At 45.8% G+C, this 10,120-nt stretch overlaps 2 long non-coding RNA genes across 3 annotated transcripts; one reads left to right on the top strand and one right to left on the bottom strand.

The window, feature by feature from the left end:
* Window positions 1-4,966: 4,966 nt before the first annotated feature.
* On the bottom strand, window positions 4,967-7,676 carry LOC104583487. 2 transcript variants are annotated; one of them, XR_002964311.1, is made up of 5 exons: window positions 7,214-7,676; window positions 6,597-6,618; window positions 6,280-6,447; window positions 6,148-6,203; window positions 4,967-5,367 (listed from the first exon to the last, which is right to left on the bottom strand). It is a non-coding gene; the product is annotated as an uncharacterized LOC104583487 (long non-coding RNA). The 2 variants fall into 2 exon arrangements; XR_731260.3 differs by lacking the exon at window positions 6,597-6,618 and having other exon boundaries at window positions 7,214-7,675.
* Window positions 7,677-8,023: 347 nt separating this feature from the next.
* LOC104583486 lies at window positions 8,024-9,779 on the top strand. The gene is made up of 3 exons (XR_001406954.2): window positions 8,024-9,148; window positions 9,245-9,379; window positions 9,488-9,779. It is a non-coding gene; the product is annotated as an uncharacterized LOC104583486 (long non-coding RNA).
* The last annotated feature ends 341 nt before the right edge of the window (window positions 9,780-10,120 follow it).

The raw sequence follows: 10,120 nt of genomic DNA, 5'->3' as shown, positions 1-10,120 counted from the left end.
ATTATCTTCAGCTGTGGCTAGCAGTTCCATGTACCCCTGCATTCCTTGGAGCTGATAATTGTGAAGTTGGAATTAATTAATAATATTGCAGTGCAGAAAATAATGCTATTAACTACAAGAAGTGCAAAACCTTTAGCAGAACGCTTGTGACAATTCCTCTCGGTCTGTGCCAATACTCTCCTTGCTAGCGGCAGGATTCTCCAAGGAGTCGAGTATGATGAATTTCTTTGAGGTCAGGATTGACCATAGATAAGTACCGATGCAAAGACCGATTTAAGGGAGGAAAATGTGCATCAATTATGACGTAAGAATAGAAATAAGTATGGTGTTTTAAAAAGTTAGGGAGGAAAGAGGGTACCAACTTACCATGTTATGCTTTAGACAAAAAAAATTCTCTTATCTTATTTTTGAGCTTGTTGAGCTTATCGATGGATCTTTGTTGTTTTGCCACAGCCATTAATCTGACAAACCATGTGGTTTCAAGCCAGACCTTTTTGTCACCTCGACGGCGCATGTAATGGATCCATGTATTGATTATCTGCATTGCACACTCGGTGTTAGGTTTTAGCCTTGGAAGATAGAAAATTCACAATAAGATTGTAAATAAGACTAACGTCATCTTTCAAGTATTTATGGGGACTGTCTGTCTCAAACTCTTTCGTTAGGTATTCCATGTTTCTTTTATGGACAGAACTCCACGGCGGCCTTCCCCACCTAACCAGCCGCAGCGGCGCCAGCGTACAGAGTACCCGCGCGCCTGCTCTCGCGTGCGCTCGCGAGCCGACCCCCACCACGGCCCAGCAACAGCCCAAGCACGGAAACAACTGGCCAGACACGGCCCAAGGTCTGGTCTTTCTGCAGGTCCGATCGGCAAGCAGCAGGTCTTCACGTCCGACCAATTAAGCCGCCAGGAACCAGCCCCGTTGCCCTCCCTTTAGCCTTTTGGCTGATGTTGCACTTGTGTCTTTGATGAAGTAAGCATGGTAACATTTGGTACTAATCACAGCAGTTCGTAACAACATAAATACGCCTATTTTGTACAGATTTGAACCCGACAAAAATCACAAAATAACATGAATGAGCAAGTCATATTTGCTGGTTTAATTATATGCCCTTTATTAATTGGTTTTTCTGTGTGTACTTACACCTACCTACTTGCAAGTTCATATGGGCTTATCAATAGCTATTTGTAATGTCAATCATGTCTATTTACAAGATTATTCGCACCTACTATTGGCATATCAACACCTAATGTCAGTTGAACCGTGTCTACTTGCAAAGTTATTGTATCTACATGCAAATTTAATTGTGACTAATTGATAATTTATCAACGCCGATTTACCGTCTTATCCACACCTACTTGTCAGGTTAACTGTACATACTTGCCATGTTAACTATGCCTACTTGCCAACATTGTTCAAGAAATCGGTAATCGGTAACTGCTCGGTCGGGTAGGGATTAGCGATTAATCGGTTATCGGACTGATTAATCGGTTTAATCGGTCGACCATTAATCGGTTGACCATTGTACTATATAGTATATATAATTATATATTGGGCTACTTGCCGCATGAGAACCTTGGGAAGGTGCAGCCATCTAAAACAATTCAAGAGAAGCAAAGGCATCAGTGAAAATGGATGGGAGCAGCAGCAGCTTGGGAGGAAGCAAAGGCATCAGTGAAGCTCTTCAAGGCTTCGAGCAGGGGCTGCCCGGCGGCCGATTAATCCCGATTAATCGGTTGCCAGACCGATTAATCGGCTTGGGCGATTAACTGCGGCGATAACTGTTAATCTGCACGGTGGTCTGCCGATCAACGATTAATCGGCCGATTAATCGTTGAATCGGCCGATTTCTTGAACAATGCTTGCCAAGTTAGCCGTGTATATTTGCCAGGTTAATACTTGCCAGGTTAAGTGTACATACTTGACGTGCATACTTGCCAGGTTACATGTGACTACTTGTCACGATAGCTAGCCCTTCTTCGCAAAAAAAGGGCTAGGCCTACATATTTGTTAGATTACATGTGCTTGCTTGCCAGGTTACCAGTGTCTACTTGCCAGTTTAGGCATGCATACTTGTCAGGTTAACCCTCCGCAAAAACAAAGTTAGCACCGCATACTTGTCAGGTTACATGTGCCTACTAGTCAGGTTACACGTGTCTACTTGGCAGGTTCGGTGTGCATACTTGCTACTTGCCAGGTTAGGCGTGCCTACTTGCTAGGTTACACGTGCCTACTTGCCAGGTTAGCCTTGCATAATTGCCAAGTTACACGTGCCTACTTGTCAGGTTAGCCTTGCATACTTGCCAGGTTACATGTGCCTGCTTGCTAGGTTAGCACTGCATACTTGCCAGGTTACACGTGACTACTTGCCAGATTAGCCTTGCATACTTGCCAGTTTACCTGTGCATACTTGGCAGGTTAAACAACATGATAAGTAGAATCAGCATGACAACCAGGGACAGAGACAGTGTGGGTGCTGGGGGCTTACCCCCTAAGAAATTATATTTTACTTAAGAGTTACTAATGAGCACCCCCCCCCCCTCCGCGTTAAGCCCAACTCGCCCCCTCTCATGTCGAATTCATGGCTCCATCCCTGATGACAACTACTAGTACATGGCACAATACCTAGCAATGTTATTACAAAACATGGCATGACAAATAACGATGCACAAAATGGCAACTAGGTAGTACACAATATACATGGCAATTAAGACCAAACAACTGGCAATTAGTGCCAAAAACTCGGCAATTTAGGTCAAACAACATGACAACTAGGTACTAGTGCACGACATGGCAATTAAGACCAAACGACAGATCAAGTGACATGACAACTATGACAAAACAACATGACAAGTGGTAAATAGGTTCAACAAATTGATGACCCATAATAAAGCAACAAGAATAAATCAAGCTAAACTTTTTAGAGAAAAAGGAGCAAACTCCCGTCCATTAATGAACCAACATGTTCATATTATCTAGATGTTCAATGCAGGAAATTAAAAACTGGCAGCACAATCGCTGCCAGCCAAACTTCAATCACCCATTACAGATCAAAGCATCAGAATATAACCAAAGCAAAAGTACCGAGCACTCTGATCAAGCTACAATTGTTTTCGCTAAATAATACTCCGTACTCACCGCAATGTACAATCTCACTGCCACGACGCACATACTACTAGTGAACAGCACACGGCGCTGCCACCACGCGCACACACGCCCCAGCCAGCGCAGCTGTGCTGCCCATCGCCAAGGAGGAAAAGCGGACGTGGCCGCCGCGGCCTTGCGCGCTGCTCCGCCCTCGCTGCTCCTTCGCCACGGCCTGCGCCTGCTCCTACCCTCTGCTGCAGTCGTGCCCTTCTCTGCCACCGTCCGTGCCATGCTCCGCCGTCGCGGCTTGCGCCCTGCTCAGCCGCCGCGCTCCAGCGCCAGCTCTGCCCCCTCCGGCCTCCGCTGCGGCCGCGCTTCTCCACCGCAGCCACGGCCAGTTCTGGTTTCTGGGGCCGCACCTGCGCCATGCTTCAATCGGGAGCCACCATCAGAACTGCAGCCCACAGCTGCTCTGTCGCTCGCCGACGTGCGCTTCTGCCTGGACGGTTGCGTGGCCGACGGTGCCTGGGTCGTCTTCTGTGCGCAGGCGCTCTTGAAGCCGCTCCGTCACGAGCCGCCGTGCTTGCCCTTCGTTGCGCACCTCCTGCGGGTCGCCACAACCGCTCCCTTGCGAGTCGTCACGCGCGCCTGCGTTGACCGCCGCTGCTGACGAAGCTCCATCTTGACGCCACGCGGGCCGCTGTCGCTGTTCCCTCGTGAGGCTCCATGGACCGCCGTTGCCGCTCCGTCCCAAGGCTCTATGTGGGCCGCGGCTGCTACCTCGCGCCACGCTGTCGTCGAGGATGGTCGTTCTGGGCTTACTTGAAGTCCCGGGCGACAGCGTGCCGGGCGAGACGACAGCCACGGTGTTGCACCACCATCGGCGCCATGTATGGCATGCAGGCATCCATCCTCCTCCATGTTCACCTCAAGGACAAATACAACCTGCTATATCCTTGGTGCAAGACATGCATCGTGTTTGATGTTTTGATGCACCCGTGGGAACTTGCGGGAGAAGAATGGGTGTTTCTAGGCCCATCGTGTGTCTTGGTTGTTGAGTTCTGCTCTCTTCCGACTATACATGTGTACCATTTTTTGCATGTTTTATTAAGAATGAATCTTGTGAGGTTGTAGCGTGCTTGATCAGTTTTGCAATCGTGTCAAAAGCCACACCTGTCAAGATTGTGGAAGGAACGAAGAAATACAGGCCCTGGTTCCATTACACACTAGTTGACATGTCCTGCACTATTAGTTGTCACCTTGTTTTGGTTCCAAGCACCACGTCGTGCAGTACTAGTTGTCATGTTGTGTGCTACCTATTTATCATGTTGTCTTGGTTCTAGTCATCATGTCGTGTTAGCCCTAGTTACCATGGTGTTGGCCCATAGCTACCATGTTATCTTGGTCCTAATTACCATGGTGTTTAGTTACCATGTTGTCTTGGCCCTAGTTACCATGGTGTGTTAGCGCTAGTTACCATGGTGTTGCCCCATAGTTAACATGTTGTATTGGCCCTAGTCGCCATGTTGGCTGGCCCTAGTCCTCATGATGTGTTTGACCATAGTTCTCATGTTGTTTGATCCTACTTACCATGTTGTTTCATCGTAGTTACCATGTAGTCTACTACTTAGTTGACATGTTATGTTCTACCTAGTTATCATGCTGTTTGGTTCTAGTCACCATTAGGCCTGGTAATGGTGGAAAATCCGCACCAAAGCCAACCCACACCGTGAAGTACTAATCACGTCTCCCAATCCACCCCGAGCCGCAAATCTCGTCAGAAAATCCAAACCGCACCAGACCATTTGGGATTTCCACCACACCCGCACCAAACCATATGGAAAATGCAGTTTGAACCCAAACCGTGGATGCTCAGCTAACACAAACATCACGAATATAACAGAGCATATGAGCAATGAAGTGACACCGAACATGTATCTAACTTGCTGGTTCAGGATGTTGAATCAGCACACAAAAAATGTACGGAGTATCTAACTTGCTGCTCTGCAGCCCTTGCTATAAACGATGATAGCTGACGTATTCCAGAAAAAAATGATTAATTGAAAAACATTAGAGGTGCTACTGAGACTGCTAGTTCAGGATGTTGAATCAGCGGGGGGGGGGGGGGCTCAGCACGGAAGCAGCCCATGGAAAACGGGAGCAACTAGTTAAGGATCCTCCTGGGCTTCTTCCCAATAGATGTCTTTACAGGCCCTTCTTCCTCTTCAGATGACACTTCTTTCTCCCTTGGCTTTCTTTAACAGCACCACTGTAGAACCTGCAGAGCAAAACATCTTCAAAACTAACCAAATAAGAAGTAAATGACATAATGTATGCATAACTAGTGAAAGGAAAGTAAAAGGAAAAAAGAAATATGTGTATAGCTCTACCCAGAAGAGCTTATTGGCTTACAAATTTGTTCAGAAAAAAGACAAATGAGCAGGCCTACAGCCAGAAAAACTACATTGATTCTGAGAAATAGCGAAAACAAATCAATGAAGTGGACCACTTTAGAAATGTACAATCATCTGAATAATGATTCTCATGCTTAATTAGCTCCCACACCTAAAGAGCAGCAACAACATCCATTAGCAGCTAGCATGCAAAATACAGGACATCAGGATCCAATATCACGGTGTTTGAAGTTGAGCCAAAATATGAAAAATCTACTATGAAGAATGTTCAAAACATCAGCAATTGGTTGAGTTGCAGGTCATCCTGGGGTTCATTTAGATAGCAAAGAGGCTCAAGACCATGTACAACTCCTACCCTGCCTGCTTGGTGCATGTTCTTATAAGGTAATCTAGTGATCTTGAGAAGTTAACAAAAAGAATTTACTAACTGAAACTCTTTGTAACTGAAACTCTTTGCTTGTTTGTATACATCTGAATAATAATTCCAAGATCTACAATTAAATTTTTTATTTTGTGCCACAGGAGTACAAAGCAAAAGGCATGATTCAGAAGTTAACAAAAAGAATTTTGTGCCACAGGAGTACTCAGTGCCCTGAATGGTCTGGTGCTAGAATTATTAAAAATCGACAAGCAAGATGGCATACCTGTAGGCATTGATGGAGATCAAAGATCTAGGCGACAATCACCATTGGGTCTTTACCTACAAATGAAAATGCATATCAGATAATATAAATAGTTGACATATTACATAACTTGTTAAAATAATACAGTTATACCTTCGTTCTCCGGAAGTTCAGTCAACCAATCTTTACTACAAACCAGTGCCTCGACCATTTCTGGCTTCATTGAGCTTCGATAATCCCCCAGAATTCTGCCACCACAGCTGAATGCCGATTCTGAAGATAATGTGCTCAACGGGACAGCAAGAAAGTCTCGAGCCATTGCTGAAAGGATTGGGTATTTCTCAGTATTTGCTTTCCACCAAGCAAGAATATCCTAGTTCTTATCCGAGGTTTCAACATGCTCCTCCCAAAAAAGGCACAACTAATGAACAAAAAAAAAAGCACAACTAATGCAGCTTGGGCAGTAGCACCTTGTTGACTGGGATCATTGCTCTGCCAAATAATGATACGGAAAACAGTAAGTTGAAACAAGCTTTCCCTATTGCTGCTGCTCTGGCACTCTGATTTTTACAAGTTTTTTCTCTGGTAGGTCCAACTCCAAGCACGTTTTATACTACTAAGAAGAAAAAGAACGGAGAAACGTGCTTGGATGGATGTCATGGTTTCTGAATCAGTTTTTAATTAGAAAATACTAAGAAGAAAAGTGCACTCCTTCATATCAGGCAAATAAACTTGCCTTCAAGTTACCTATTCTGTGTTGTAAGTAGTCTTAGGAATAGTTCCAGTAAGGATAAGCTGCTTATACATTTTCCAAATTACACTTTTTTATAGTAACGTTTGACTAGCAGGAGCAGAATGCAATACACAATGATACATATTACATATTGGGATATATGTATGCATCCCTTGTATTTCGTACACAACAGGATGTGATGCATAGCTGATGAACCTATATTTCTACCATCAAATAATGAAGTGGTCTTTGATGAACCTATATTTGGTGGAAAGCATGCTATTCCACCTAGTTTTATACTATAGAGGAAGGGAAGGGATTATGAGGAGAATGGGGGGAAGGCAAAACACTGACCTGCTCACAGGCTCCCTGCTCCGCGCCCCCGTCGCCGCGCCTTGTCGTTCTTCCTCGCCTGCCGCGCCTTGGTCACCTTGCCTGAACGCGTCTCGCTCTCGATGGGATGGAGTTCTGCTAACCTTGCGCGGAGAAGGGGGTCAGAGGTGTCGGGGGGGCGAGGTGGCAGCGGCAGATCTGGAGGAGGATGGCGTCCGTCAACTCGTCAAGTTGGGGCGGATGGGAACTCGAGGCTCTGGCCGGCGGTGCCGCGGTGGCTGCGAAGCAGTGGAGGAGGGAGGCGGCGACGGGGAACTGAAGGAAACACGGGAAAGGCGGCGATGGAGGGAGGCGAGCCGGTGCCCGGCGCTGAAGGGAGGTGGCGATGGGGATGGCGACAGGCAGGAGATGAGGAGATGCGAGGTGAGGGGGATTGGGGAGGCGACGTGACCGCTGTTGTGACCACGAGTTGCAACCAGGGGTTGAGGCCATTTGATCCAAACCAGGCCGCACCGGATCCAGACCAAATTTCGCTGCTAACAATCTAGTCCAGACCGTTTTCGTTTTGCATCCATTTGAGCCCGGACCAACCAAGCCCACATCAAATTCCGCCCCATAGAAACCATCCGTACCCACCCCATTCCCAGGCCTAGTCACCATGTTGTTTGGCTCTAGAAGTCATGCCGTGGACTACTATTTTTCACGTCGTGTGCTACCTAATTGTCATGTTGTTTTGGTCATAGGTCCCATTTTGAGTAATAATAGTCGTGATGTCGTACACAACATTGTTATCATGTTGTCTCGGTCCTAGGTACCATGTTGTTTTTGGAGTCATCATGTTGTTTGTCCCTAATTACCATGTCGTTTGGGCCTACACGCCATGTTGTGTACTAACTGGTTCCATGTTGCTTTGACCCTAGTTACCATGTTTTTTTTCCTAACTACGATGTTGTTTTGGCTTTAATTATCATGTTCTTTGACCCTAGTTACCATGTGTTTTAGTCATAGTCGTCATGTCATGTACTAACTGGTTACCATGTGGTTTTGGTCTTAGTTATCATGATGTTTGACCATAGGTACCATGTCTCTTAGACATAGTGGCCATGCCATGTACTAACTGGTTACCATGTTGTTTTGGCCTTAGTTATCATGTCGTTTAAACCTCGTTACCATGACGTTTAACCATAATCGTCATGTTGTGTACCACCTAGTTGACATGTCGTACGGCCTTAGTTACCATGTTGTTAGGTCCTAATTGCCATGCGCCGCACTACATAGGTTGCCATGTTTGTGTTTTTTAACACCGATGCAATTACCATTTTTTGCCTCTAATTACCAGTTTATTTTATCGCCGTTTATATGTTCTGTACTATCTAGTTGATACGTACCTTTACCTGGTTGTCGATTGAATTTGGTTATAATGCTTAATGCCCAAGTGCGGTATGCAACTTTCCTCCATCTTGGCTGTTGGCAGTACTTAGCAAGAATGAATATATCTGTTTGTTAGTGACAGACGGAACCGCGAGGATGTGCCATGGTCCTAATAAGCTAGCTGGGTTTAGCCCAACACAGCTGAGCGCGCGACCCAGCGGAAAAAAAAAAGTTCAGCGACGCGCAAGAGCGCGCTAGCCAGCAGTAGGAGACGCCGCTCGCCAGCGCTAACGGGTGACGCCGCTCCCTAGCAAAGTGTATGGACTGGTGAAGCAAATAGGGTTGAATAAAGGCTCAGCGCATATCCATTTTCTAGAAGATTTTTCCTTTCTCAATTGCTACACTATTGTGCCCTACGACGAGTTTAAACATCGAGTCCAACTACCTATGTCTTATCTTAGAAGCGGAAGACTTCATGCAACATAATGTGACCATCCTAATTCTGAATTTTCTCAAGAAGGCATAATTGACTGCAAAAAAAGGGGGGGCGCACAAAACTTTTTGGGAAATGTGTGTTTATTTCAAGTAAGTCTAGTACCAAATTCACTCTTCATGTAGCAATTGTATTACATTATATGTTACTAATGCATGTATTCGCTTACCAAGTTATTCTCGATGCAGTTCTGGTATTTGGAAAAATTGTACATGAATGAGAATGGATAAATGGACACCTGATACATATTGAATATTCTAGGCGATTAAGATCTGTGATTCAATATTGGGATGAGGACAAGGCTAAATTTGGAGAAAAGTGAGGTAAGTCACCATGTGTATTGAGAATTATTAAACATGCACTGCATGAGTGACAAAATAATGAGTATGCCATTTAGTCACACACTGAGTTTATATCCTTTGAAATACTAGACAAGAAAAACGAAAAGTGGAAGCAGGGCACAGCTGGGATCCCAAGTAAGTGGTGAATACGTAAACAAGGGCATGTCACCGGGCGGAGGAAATCGAAGGATTACAGTGCTATTGCCTGGTGCTGAACCTTGAAGTAGTCAAACAGATGGTCACGTGCTCACCGCCAGCGACCAGACAGCAGATGTCAACGACGAGGCCGCTGGTTCGCCGCCTCTAGAGCTCTCCTGGAACGTCCGTGGCTGGAGGAGGGAGACGGCGGTCCAAGCAACGGCTTCGGGGACGGGAAAACTGGGAGGTGAGAAATTTTGTTTCAATTTTTTTACCAACGAATTTGAATCTGTTTATGCTGCGCATCTCTCTACACACGATCAACCAATTTCCCATGGAAAGGGTCACGAGGAATCCGTTTGGACGTGCATGCCGTGAACCCACCAAGAAGCCGTTTTTGCAGCTTTGGTGTACGGCTGGCCAGTCGGCTACACATCTTAAATGCACACCCCTTTCCCTCTGAACGGTCTTCATCATGGGATCCACAAATCTCTCTTTCTCCACAGGCCACAGCGATGCATCACATGGATGAATGAACCGACCGAAGCAAAGGTCCATGACCATTTGCTTAGTAGGAGTTAAACA

This window comes from Brachypodium distachyon, chromosome 3, assembly GCF_000005505.3.
Source record: "Brachypodium distachyon strain Bd21 chromosome 3, Brachypodium_distachyon_v3.0, whole genome shotgun sequence".
NCBI lineage: Eukaryota > Viridiplantae > Streptophyta > Magnoliopsida > Poales > Poaceae > Brachypodium > Brachypodium distachyon.
Note: the sequence above shows the minus strand (reverse complement) of the source record. Positions and strands in the feature narration are given on the sequence as shown.